At 36.8% G+C, this 10,158-nt stretch overlaps 1 pseudogene across 1 annotated transcript; it reads left to right on the forward strand.

The window, feature by feature from the left end:
- Positions 1-2,490: 2,490 nt before the first annotated feature.
- Positions 2,491-8,515, forward strand: LOC144645964 (uncharacterized; annotated as a pseudogene). Its single transcript, XR_013569350.1, has 6 exons — positions 2,491-2,689; positions 3,316-3,825; positions 4,784-4,892; positions 5,983-6,121; positions 6,622-6,667; positions 7,956-8,515. The product of XR_013569350.1 is annotated as an uncharacterized LOC144645964 (transcript).
- The last annotated feature ends 1,643 nt before the right edge of the window (positions 8,516-10,158 follow it).

Here is a 10,158-nt window from a genome sequence, read left to right on the forward strand (position 1 = left end):
TTTGGTCATCCCGAATTCAACTCCTTCATGCTTTGTATATAGCCAACTGGTCAGCCACCTGCCAGTTGGTTTCTTTTAACAAGTTTGTGTTCGATTTATAACATTTGTTTATTTATTTACAGTCTCCTCAATCAAGACACCAGTGCTAAATACACTGACACTTAAATAAAGTTATTAATTTTATTTTTTTTCCTTTTTTGCGTTAGACGTGGGGGTGATTTGAATTCCAATTATCTATGTACGTTCTGTTGTCTACTTTTCATTGTTCGTTTGAGTACTAGTTCCTTTCTTTTGTATCAAACAGACGGCAGTACTTACGAGCTTAACCTATTTTTAAACACCAATTGTCTACTCTTAATATTCCGTTTGAGTGCTACTTCCTCTCTTGTGCGTCAGACAGGGCAGTACTTACGAACTAAATCTATTTTAAACACCAATTTTCTCTTCTCCATTGTCTGTTTCATTGCTAGTTCCTTTCGTTCTTTTTTTTGCATTAATTAGATAGAATTGAAAAAGGTTCTCATGAATGTGATTTTATGAAGCCAGATTGTTGACAAGGGCCAAGTGTAATAACTGATCAATCTGGTCAGTGCGTACGTAATTACGATCACTCTTTCCGGTGCAATCAGGATCGATCGCATCAGGTCCATGACAACAACATGTATATATAGAATACTAAATTAAAATTGTTTTTAAACGGTGTTTACGCAGTTGTGTCATTTTATAAAAGTGAACCGTCTTGTGATATAACAACGAACAATGATTTTAATTTCAAATCAATGCGGTTTGGCCGACCCCCAAATACTCAAGCTCCCATTATCATTTTTAAGCGATGACGTGAACTGATGACGTCATCGGACGTGAACTGATGACGTCATCGCTTTAATGCAGGCACCCGATCGACCGGATCCGTTTAGCGCAATTGAACAGAAATCAAGTTTAACTTAATAACAAGAAATCTCCGCGTAGAACACAAAAGCAAAATACTCCCGTGCAGTTAGAATGGAACACTACAATGTATAAACGAAAGAGACTAAATTATATATGATGGGATTTATTAGATTTAGTAGACAGAAATTTTTTAATTCTTAGAAGATACAGGGCCGCTGTGAGCAAGAGACCGTTTGACCTTTCTCGCAGCTTAAAAGCTAGCTCCCGCGTATCGTTTGTCGCTTATCGCAAGTGACGCTATAATATAACATAATCTTTGTTGAGTCAACATAGGGAAATCTAAAAAAAATATATATATAAAATAAAATATTGCTGTTGTACAATTGAGCATCTGTGATCTACGAAGAAAATGTATTTTTAACTTTGCATCCTTGAGCTGTGAATTCATAACTACTGTATTTATTTGAACTCCATCAGATCCTAACTATGCTATTTATACAATCACTAACATTGCTTCTTAGGTTTAAAAAAATGTAAGCTGCAGTTGGATAACAGTCTTAATCACGAACAAGGCGTCAGCTACTTTTATTTACGTTAAGTTTTTGACAAATTTCCTCAGAAAATTATGTAAGATCCCTTGTGAAACGTCATCGCTTCTGCATGTATTACATGCCGTTTATTTCATTTATGTCATACTATAGAGTGAGTCAGATGTTACATAGCATACTAGGTAACATAATTCTTTTGCAGTTAAAACTCTAGCGTTTGCTTTATTTTTTCTGTAACCATAAGGAATTTTGAATGTAGGCGGCCGATTTGGTATATTTCAAAATAATCTATTATATTTAGTCAATTAGTTATTTTTCCATTTACGTCATGACATTATTTATTGTTAACTCTATTGCTTTTTTCTGTAACTGAAGGAAAAAGGAACTGCGAATGTGGTCGGTCGGTTTGGTATAATATTTCGTCAGTGGTTTATTCTAAGCAGTCAACCGACACTCTTCAAAAAGATGCATGCCTCTTTGATTGTACATTTACCAAAGTTTTTTCAAGTTGAGAATCAGTTTGATTATGTCTGTCCGTAAATGTTGTAGTTTTGTGGCCAAAGTTATTGTTAAGTAAGAACTTCGAATTCCTTTAGAATAAACAACGACAAAAATTAAAAGTTTTGCGTTTTATCACAATTTTATATCCCTGCAGGCGATTGCTGCAGTCAAAATAAGCAACAATTATCATTGATGTTCCTGCCCGACACCCAGAGGAACTGGTTGCCGTGATCCCGCCATAATTATTCAGCGAAGTGTGCAGTGGATCGGGAAAACGATTCAAAGGAAGCCACCAAGACTCGGAGAGGCTGTCTTGTACTACTAGTGTATTAAATTTCACGACAGCTCCTGTTACGTTATAACGAATTATGTCCCACAGATAAACTGACTAAAATTTCGGTATAAAAGTATACTGACTGCATAAACAACGACAAAAACTACCGGTAGCATCACAATCTAATATACCTGCAGGCACTTACTGCAGTCAAAAAAGCATTAATCATTATTGATAATTATGTCTGCCATTCCTAATTACACCCAGACGAACAGGTCGCCTAGTTCACGTCCTGTTATTCAGTGAAGTGTGCCGGTGATGGCTATATAAAACGACGCAGAGGAAGACGCCGATACCCGGACAGGTTATCAAGTGCTACTAGTGTTTCGAAATACACGACAGCCCCTGTTGCATTCTACCGAATTGTGTCCCACAGATGAACTGACACAAATTCCTGGATTCAGTAATATCACTGGTAAGGAATCAAACTTATACTTAGGTATAGATACGTAACTGCAGTATTTCGGTAAAACGTACCCATTACGTTTTAAAGGTGATATAAAGGCGATTGAAGCAATTAGATCTAAACGAACCCATGGAAGAGCCTACATCGTTATATTCAAAGAAAAATTATTTATTAATTTAATCAGATTTTAAGCTAGATCAGGGAATAGGCCTGGATTAATAGTGTTGTCAAAAAACGCTTTTTTTTTCTAAAGCAGCGATTTATCTAGCAACCTTGGTGGCATTTCAGGTGTAATAGAATGGGATCACCTATTCAAAGGGTTCCCAAATCTCCACTAAACCAGCGGGTAAAGTTATGGTGGATGAATGTGTGTGTACCGGGTGAAAAGTGTTGTAAGTGGAAGCAAAAATATCAGTAAACAAACAAAAAAATAAAAATGTGGCTTACTTTCGACACTAGTGTAATTGTGCAAGTAAAAAATATTTGTAATACATCTATTCATTCTCTCCCTCTACTGTCAGGTTGTCAAAGTCTGAGTTTGGATCTACTCTACAGAGATCAGTGATTAGACACGTTTTCTAGGTGCAGTAAATGCAGCAAATTAGTTTGTACTTCTAAGCCCCTTGTTTTCACAGAGAAAAGCAAGCAACGAGCATTTGGAAAAATTGTGGACAAAGAATGAGGGCAAAGGAACGGATTTCGTGTGCAGTTGGAAATGTGTTCAACGATCTCTACACTCAGCTCTTATTCTCGTTCAAAATCGTATTTTTCATGAAAGTGCTAGAACTTTCAGCTTCACAAGCAGGGCTGATAGTGCTTATTGAACAAGTTTCAGACGCATTAATGTCTCCAGTAACTGGGTACCTTGGCGACAACGTCAATATTCCTCTTTTGTCGAACAAGATCGGCAGACGAAAATCTTGGCATCTCGTAGCGACTATTTTAATGGCAATCAGCATCCCTCTTTTGTTCAATGAGTGCTTTTTGTGTGATGGCAGAAATCAAAGCTGGCTTTCACTTGTCTACTTTGGCTTTTTCTCGGCGTTGATAGGCGCGTGCTTCAACATGGTGGAGATAAATCACTTGGCATTTATAACAACTGTAGCTGAAACAGTGGAGGAATGCACAGCTCTTACCGCCATGAGGTTTGTATTTTACTGCTCTGTTTTTGTGACTGGGTGGTATATAGTCTGTTATGAGCGTGGCAGCGTGAATATTCGCTCTTCAGAGTTCCAAAGAGAGGCCATCATCCATTTCTTTTAATTATTTTTCTTTTTATCAACATTGCTACTACTGAAGCTGAAATTAAAAAGTATAGGAATTTACGGTCCTTACCGCCACGAAGTTGTGCCAAAGGACTATATTCTCATAACTGTATGGAATGATCTTCACATTTTATTAGGAATATTTTATCTGTAAATAGTTTTAAAAAGTATCTTAAGACTTATTTGTTTCAGAAGGCGTTTTAAGCTAATTTCTATTTTATTAATCGGGGTTTGCACTTATCATGTATTTTAGTATTTTTTTTTTTTAATTTTAGGGCTTTTTAGTAATTTAAATTTTAATAAATATTCTAATGCGCAAGTGAAAATGCTTGATTGATACTTGAGCAATATAAGTTCATTAATTATTATTATTAACTGTGTGATACGTTACAGTTATAAACATCGCAAGGTAAGAATTCATTCCCATTTCATAACTTCAAAGAAGTGACCATCATCTATGTTTGTTTTCTAATTAACACTGCAACAAGTTGTTACAATATCCAGTACAACCATTTTATAAAATTTCGATCAAATTAAGCGCGCTCTGATTGTTACTTAAGTCGTTTTGCTAAATTAAAAGTTATCGTGAATCGTCTTTGAGTTGTCTTCTCACAATATCAGCACAAGTCGTTAATAAATAGTCTACAAAGAGAAGCACTGGAAGCAGCTCGCTACAACGAGGACTGTGGCTTTAACACTTCATTTTATATCAAGCCTTTTACTGAAATTTATTTTCTGACGCATTGAGGTACAGCAAAGTATAAAACAAGGAAAACGGTAAACAATGTACCGTTTTTTATTTAAAATGTCTTTCTTTTCTTTCTATTTGGTCACCTAGGACTATGCTTTGTTTCTTAAGTGGCGTTTATGTTTACGTCATCGCATGGGCCCTTCTTGGACAGGACAAAGAAGATAGCCTGGGGCCAAACAACCTGTCAGATTTTGCGGTTAGTAAATAGTAATCCAGGTTATTTATAACATGATCATTTTTTTAACCTTTGGCGTGCTGTTATCAGAGTTGTCAATGACGCACGATGTCTAGACTTAAGGTGTCTCGAAACATTTTTTTCCGAAATCGATATTGTCATGAAAAGAATAAACTGAAAACCTCGAAATTCGTAAAATTTGAATATTGTGCGATCCAGACTTCATACAAATTGTCTAATACCAACAGTCGTGGCTTCTGTATAATACTTGTAAACGGACCGAGATATGAACGAATGGAACCCTGTAAACTCTTAGTAGTGAACTCAGAGTATCCTTTGTATCATCTCGCCCGATCTTCGGCTGAAATTATAACTTTTTCCTTTAAAATATGTTTTATACCATAACCGAGAGAATTCTCGCGCGCTGATTGGTCCAAAGTTATGGTCAATGGGAGTGTAGACCATAAAAGTGACGTCAGATCACGCCACGCACACGCGCGGGCTAGAAATGTGTAAGTTTGGTCTCCATGAATGAAAGCGAATTTCATCTTGTTTTGTTTGAATCAAGTATGCATTTGATTTCGAAACTCAGGATTGGACTTCTACTCAGGTAATCTGTAGACAGAAAATTTACCAGGCTGTTGAATTTTTTGTCTAACTGAGAAGAACGGTGCTAGCAAACCGACAGCAAACTGTCGGTCGACATTCGGCGAACGAGCGCAAACAGGATCTTCAGAAAGAAAAATAATCTTGCTCGCTTCTAACGATAGGCATACACTCAACGAGAGAATAAAAAGGTTATTAAAATTGTTATTCTTTGAATTCTTGTTTATCTTCTTTTGTATTATCGTCGTTTTCACGTGTCGGGAATCTTTACGTCCCACTGGGAAAGTTTCTTCACGGTCAGGCATCGCTTTTGATAAATACTTGTTCGAGTTTGTTATGGTATAAAACAAATCGACCACATTTTTTCATGGTCTACACTATCATAGACCATAGAAATGACGCCACAAAATGTCCAAAACTTTGCAGTGAAACCACTCGCATAACAGCTCGTGGTTCCACTTGAGATTTGAACATTTTCTGACGTCATTTCTATGGTCTATAAGAGTGTAGACCATGGAAAAATGTGTATCTTTCCTGGATTGCAACTGTCACAGGAGTCCTGTTTGCAACCATTTTCTACATCGGGAGAAAAGGAACCCAAGAAGCATGTAAGAAAGTCAAGTACATACATGGATTTTACGCAGGTGAGTAACGTTTCTACTTTATATTTTCTTACAATTTGCAAAATGTCTTAAATACCTAATTAACAACGAGAAATTATTGTCTGCTAGGTTCTATTTCACCGCCGTCATAATTTTACTCTTGTCAATTAATTCAAAACTGCCTTTTACACAGGTATGCATACTTGCAAACTGAACACAAATGTAACCTAGACAACACTTTACAGCGTTCCGAACGGCATAGCTTTCAACAATCAGATAGAATCATCTTGTTTTTTGTTATAACCTTTCTAAATTATCGCTGTGGTGGAACTTATGTGGATTTTAAAAATCCTTATGGCAAATTAGAAATACGTACAGTTTATGGCCTTCTTTTTTGGTTAAACGTATTGATGGAATGACTGCTTGTTGTAATATTTAAAATGCAAAATGTTTCTGGAGGGATCCGGGCTCGCTTGAGCTATGACCCTCGACTCGTTTTAAGTTTGCGCCCACTGACATATTCTATACCCCATTCTTTGTAGAATACTGGTGGTCTATTCATGGGAGTGTTTGAAATGGGGAATCAAAGTAAGTTTAAAAATAATGGGTAAAATACTAAAATACAACTAGACTCAGGATGCGGAATAAAATAATATAGTGAATTTTAAATTTACGTAACGTGCTGAAAAACGTTTTTATTTTTGCCTTTTTCCAATCTTTTTTTCTGGGGAAGCTGCTCTTTACGTTTATGTTTGAAATGGGAGATCAAAGTAAGTTTAAAAATAACGGGTAAAATAGTAAAATACAACTAGACTCAGGATGTGGAATAAAATAATAGTTATTGTGAATTTAAGATTTATGTAACGTACTGAAAAACATTTTATTTGTGTATTTTTCTAATCTTTTTTTGGGGAAGCTGCTAGCTGCCCTTTACGTTTATGAACAAGTGCAAACAATGTCTTGAGAGGCTGCTCCGACCCAAAATATAGGTCTCTAGTTGAAAGCGTAGCTTTTTAAGACTTTTTTTTTTCACGTTTGTAGCAGTGACTACACAATTAACATCTTCATCTTTTGTTTTTATTCCTTTAAAATTAGTTCACTTACATTGGAACAAGTTTTTTTAAAAGTCCACACAGCAACATCTGGGTCAGGCTAAGGGCCTGTTTACATGATTCCGGAATGACTTTCATTCCGGAACGAGTTCATTCCATCCCCATACATTTCTCTGTATCTGTTTACATGATACCGAGACGAAAGCAAAGTCATTCCGGTTTTCATTCCGGAATGAAAGTTTCGTTCTGGAATGACATTTCATTCTGGTATCATGTAAACACAGAACGAATTTCGTTCCGAGATGAAATCGCAACTCGAAAACTGCATACGGACTCCACAGTTTGCATTCAGAGCGAAAAAACGTAATAGCAATTACTGTTTAGCCCAAAGAAGCAGCTCTAGGGTCAAATTACTCGTTTAAATTGCAGTTACGGCAATTAATGGGCACAAAAACAAGTTTGCGTGAAGCATGCGCCATCTTGTTTTGATCTCGCGCGAAACATGCGCCACCTTGTTTTGATCTCGCGCGAAAACCGCGCACGTGAAAATGCCTTTGGTTGAACGGGTCGACTCTGTCATGTAAATGCAGAACGAACTTCATTCCGGAACGAGTTTTGTTCCGGAATGAAAGTCATTCCGGAGTCATTTAAACAGGCCCTTACTTACGTTGCACATGTTTCTGCAAAAACTGACAAGAAAGCAGTACAATGGCTCATACAACTTACACGTTTTCTTATAATTGTTATTTTTCTTAAACTTTTCGGAAATATTATAAACCAAATACTGAAAGAATTTCCCTTTATTTATATCTTTTCATTTTAAGACTCTCGAAAGACCAGTCTTGCCCACACAATTGTTAACATACTTGTGACTTCATCGAATGAAAAAGCAAACCAGGAGGAAGGGCATCAGGATATCGAGGAGCATGACAACCGTCAAAGAAAAACAAGCTTATTGCAGAAGTTTGTTGATATAATTTTTCATGACGAGGAAAACAACAATAATGATAATTCATCACAAATTGAAATTCAAAACACCACAAGAGATCCAAAAAACGAGGACACAAAACAACAGATGGTTCTGGAACTGCAAAATGTAGATCGTGAACGTAAAAAAAGCTTGTTAATGCGTGTGATTGACGGACTCCTATCAAGATCAGACCAAAGCCAACAAGAGTTGTCTAATGAAAGCATCAAAAAGGACGTCACAGTCGATAGTTCAAATGAAGAATACACAACTAGTACTGGTAAAAACATCTGGGGGGAAGAAGGGCTCCAGGACGTAGAAAAGGAACCGGACACCTCGGACGGTAACATGAAAGTGGATACAGTTAAAGAAGAAGACGAAAAGAGAGAGTTAGATATCGAGTTAGAGTTAGATTAAAAAGAATTAAATAAGCGCCCTGTCCCAAATGAGCGCCCTGTCTCGAATAATCGCTCTCACTCGAGGTGCTTAAAGTAATTAAGCGCCCCGGGCGCTAAATCGAATCATTACGGAAAGTGACATCTTTTTATATAAATTTTTTTTTTTTCTAACTCTACTCAGGTCTATTATTATTGTTGGGTCAGGTCTAAAGTAGGTCACAGAAATCACGTTTTTGTGTTATTTTCCATATTTTAACCGCACAACCCCCATCCCTCCCCCTGGCGCTTATCGTCGGACACAAGCCGCATACTATCCCCCGAAAAGTTCGCGGAATACCTTTATCCAGTTGTCTTATTCTACAATCCGTGACATCTGTAAGCCTAGTAAAGGCGACCATTGATTAATGGAATAAACAGACCAATCAGAGGAAGATATATTAGTTATAAAATTAATGCCTGACACGCCTAACCATATCAGCGTGTTACTGGACCTGACTAAAGCTGATGCAGGGAAGAGGGCAAGACGAAAAGGATCTCAGCCAGAAGTCGTAAGTCAAATTATAATCTTGGCATATTTTGCAGCAGTTACCCCTCAAATTAAATTTTGTGACGAGAAGGAAAAAATAGTTATTTTCTTCAAAAGCAAACTTGGATAAAGTTGAGGTAAGCAAAAAAACTGTACAGTTGAAAGTAAGCGAATAGCCAGAAGAATACGAGGGAGCAACATAGCGAAGGATCGAGCTTGTTGTTGTGTTGCATGTACCAAGTTTAAACATAAGAATATTGGAAATAGTAAGCTCATTTATCTAGGCCTATTCTTGCCCAAAGGGACTTGAATTTACCTGTATATTCTTGGTAGAAGAAAAATATCCTTTGCAGAAACAATTAATTTACGCGTACGAGGCAAAACATTTCCGCAGGAAATGATGAGTTCCTATTTACTTCTTATTTTGGTTATTATTGTCCCAGATAGTCGCTTGAAAATCATGCTCAAAAGTGCACGAGTTTAATAAAACATTATGAGTGAAAGGGCATAAACTGGCATTTAAAAAAAACACATCTTCCACTTGCTTATTATAGATAAATTCAAAAAGGTGACATTTCGTTACCGCTGCGGTCAGCTAAGTTACGACCCGGAAATTAAGTCATTGTACGGCATCACTGACAAGATTTGCTGAACTTATAAATAGCTGCTTATTTTACATTACAGTGGAAAAAAAACCCTTTGTTTTCATCAAAAAACGTCTAAGAATACCATGCCCCTAGAAAATGTTTATAACTGAAGCGAAATGTTCATAGCCGGACTGTCTAGTCGAGTAGGCTTAACCTGTATGCTATGTGGCTGGAGGGAAAATCAAGACAAATTATCACCAAGCACATGAATGTAGCCATAGCCATAATTTAAGCCCTCTTTTACTAAATAATTTAAAAGCAATGTTTGAGGGTGATTAGTCAATTTTCGCTATAAATAATTGCAGAAAGGAGACATTGTTGTATTATCAGGCATCCACTTGTGGATTATATCTCGACCTTTTGGGTATTTAATCATATTTGATTTCATTCCCCCCTTGGGAAAAATGATCTTTAAATCTTATGCTCCGAAAATTAACAGGCCAAGCTTCGAAATTGCTGGCCACCTTCATAAGATCCCACTTTGGGTAA

This window comes from Oculina patagonica, chromosome 1 (assembly GCF_052425735.1).
Source record: "Oculina patagonica isolate OP01 chromosome 1, crgOcupat, whole genome shotgun sequence".
Classification (NCBI taxonomy): Eukaryota; Metazoa; Cnidaria; class Anthozoa; order Scleractinia; family Oculinidae; genus Oculina; species Oculina patagonica.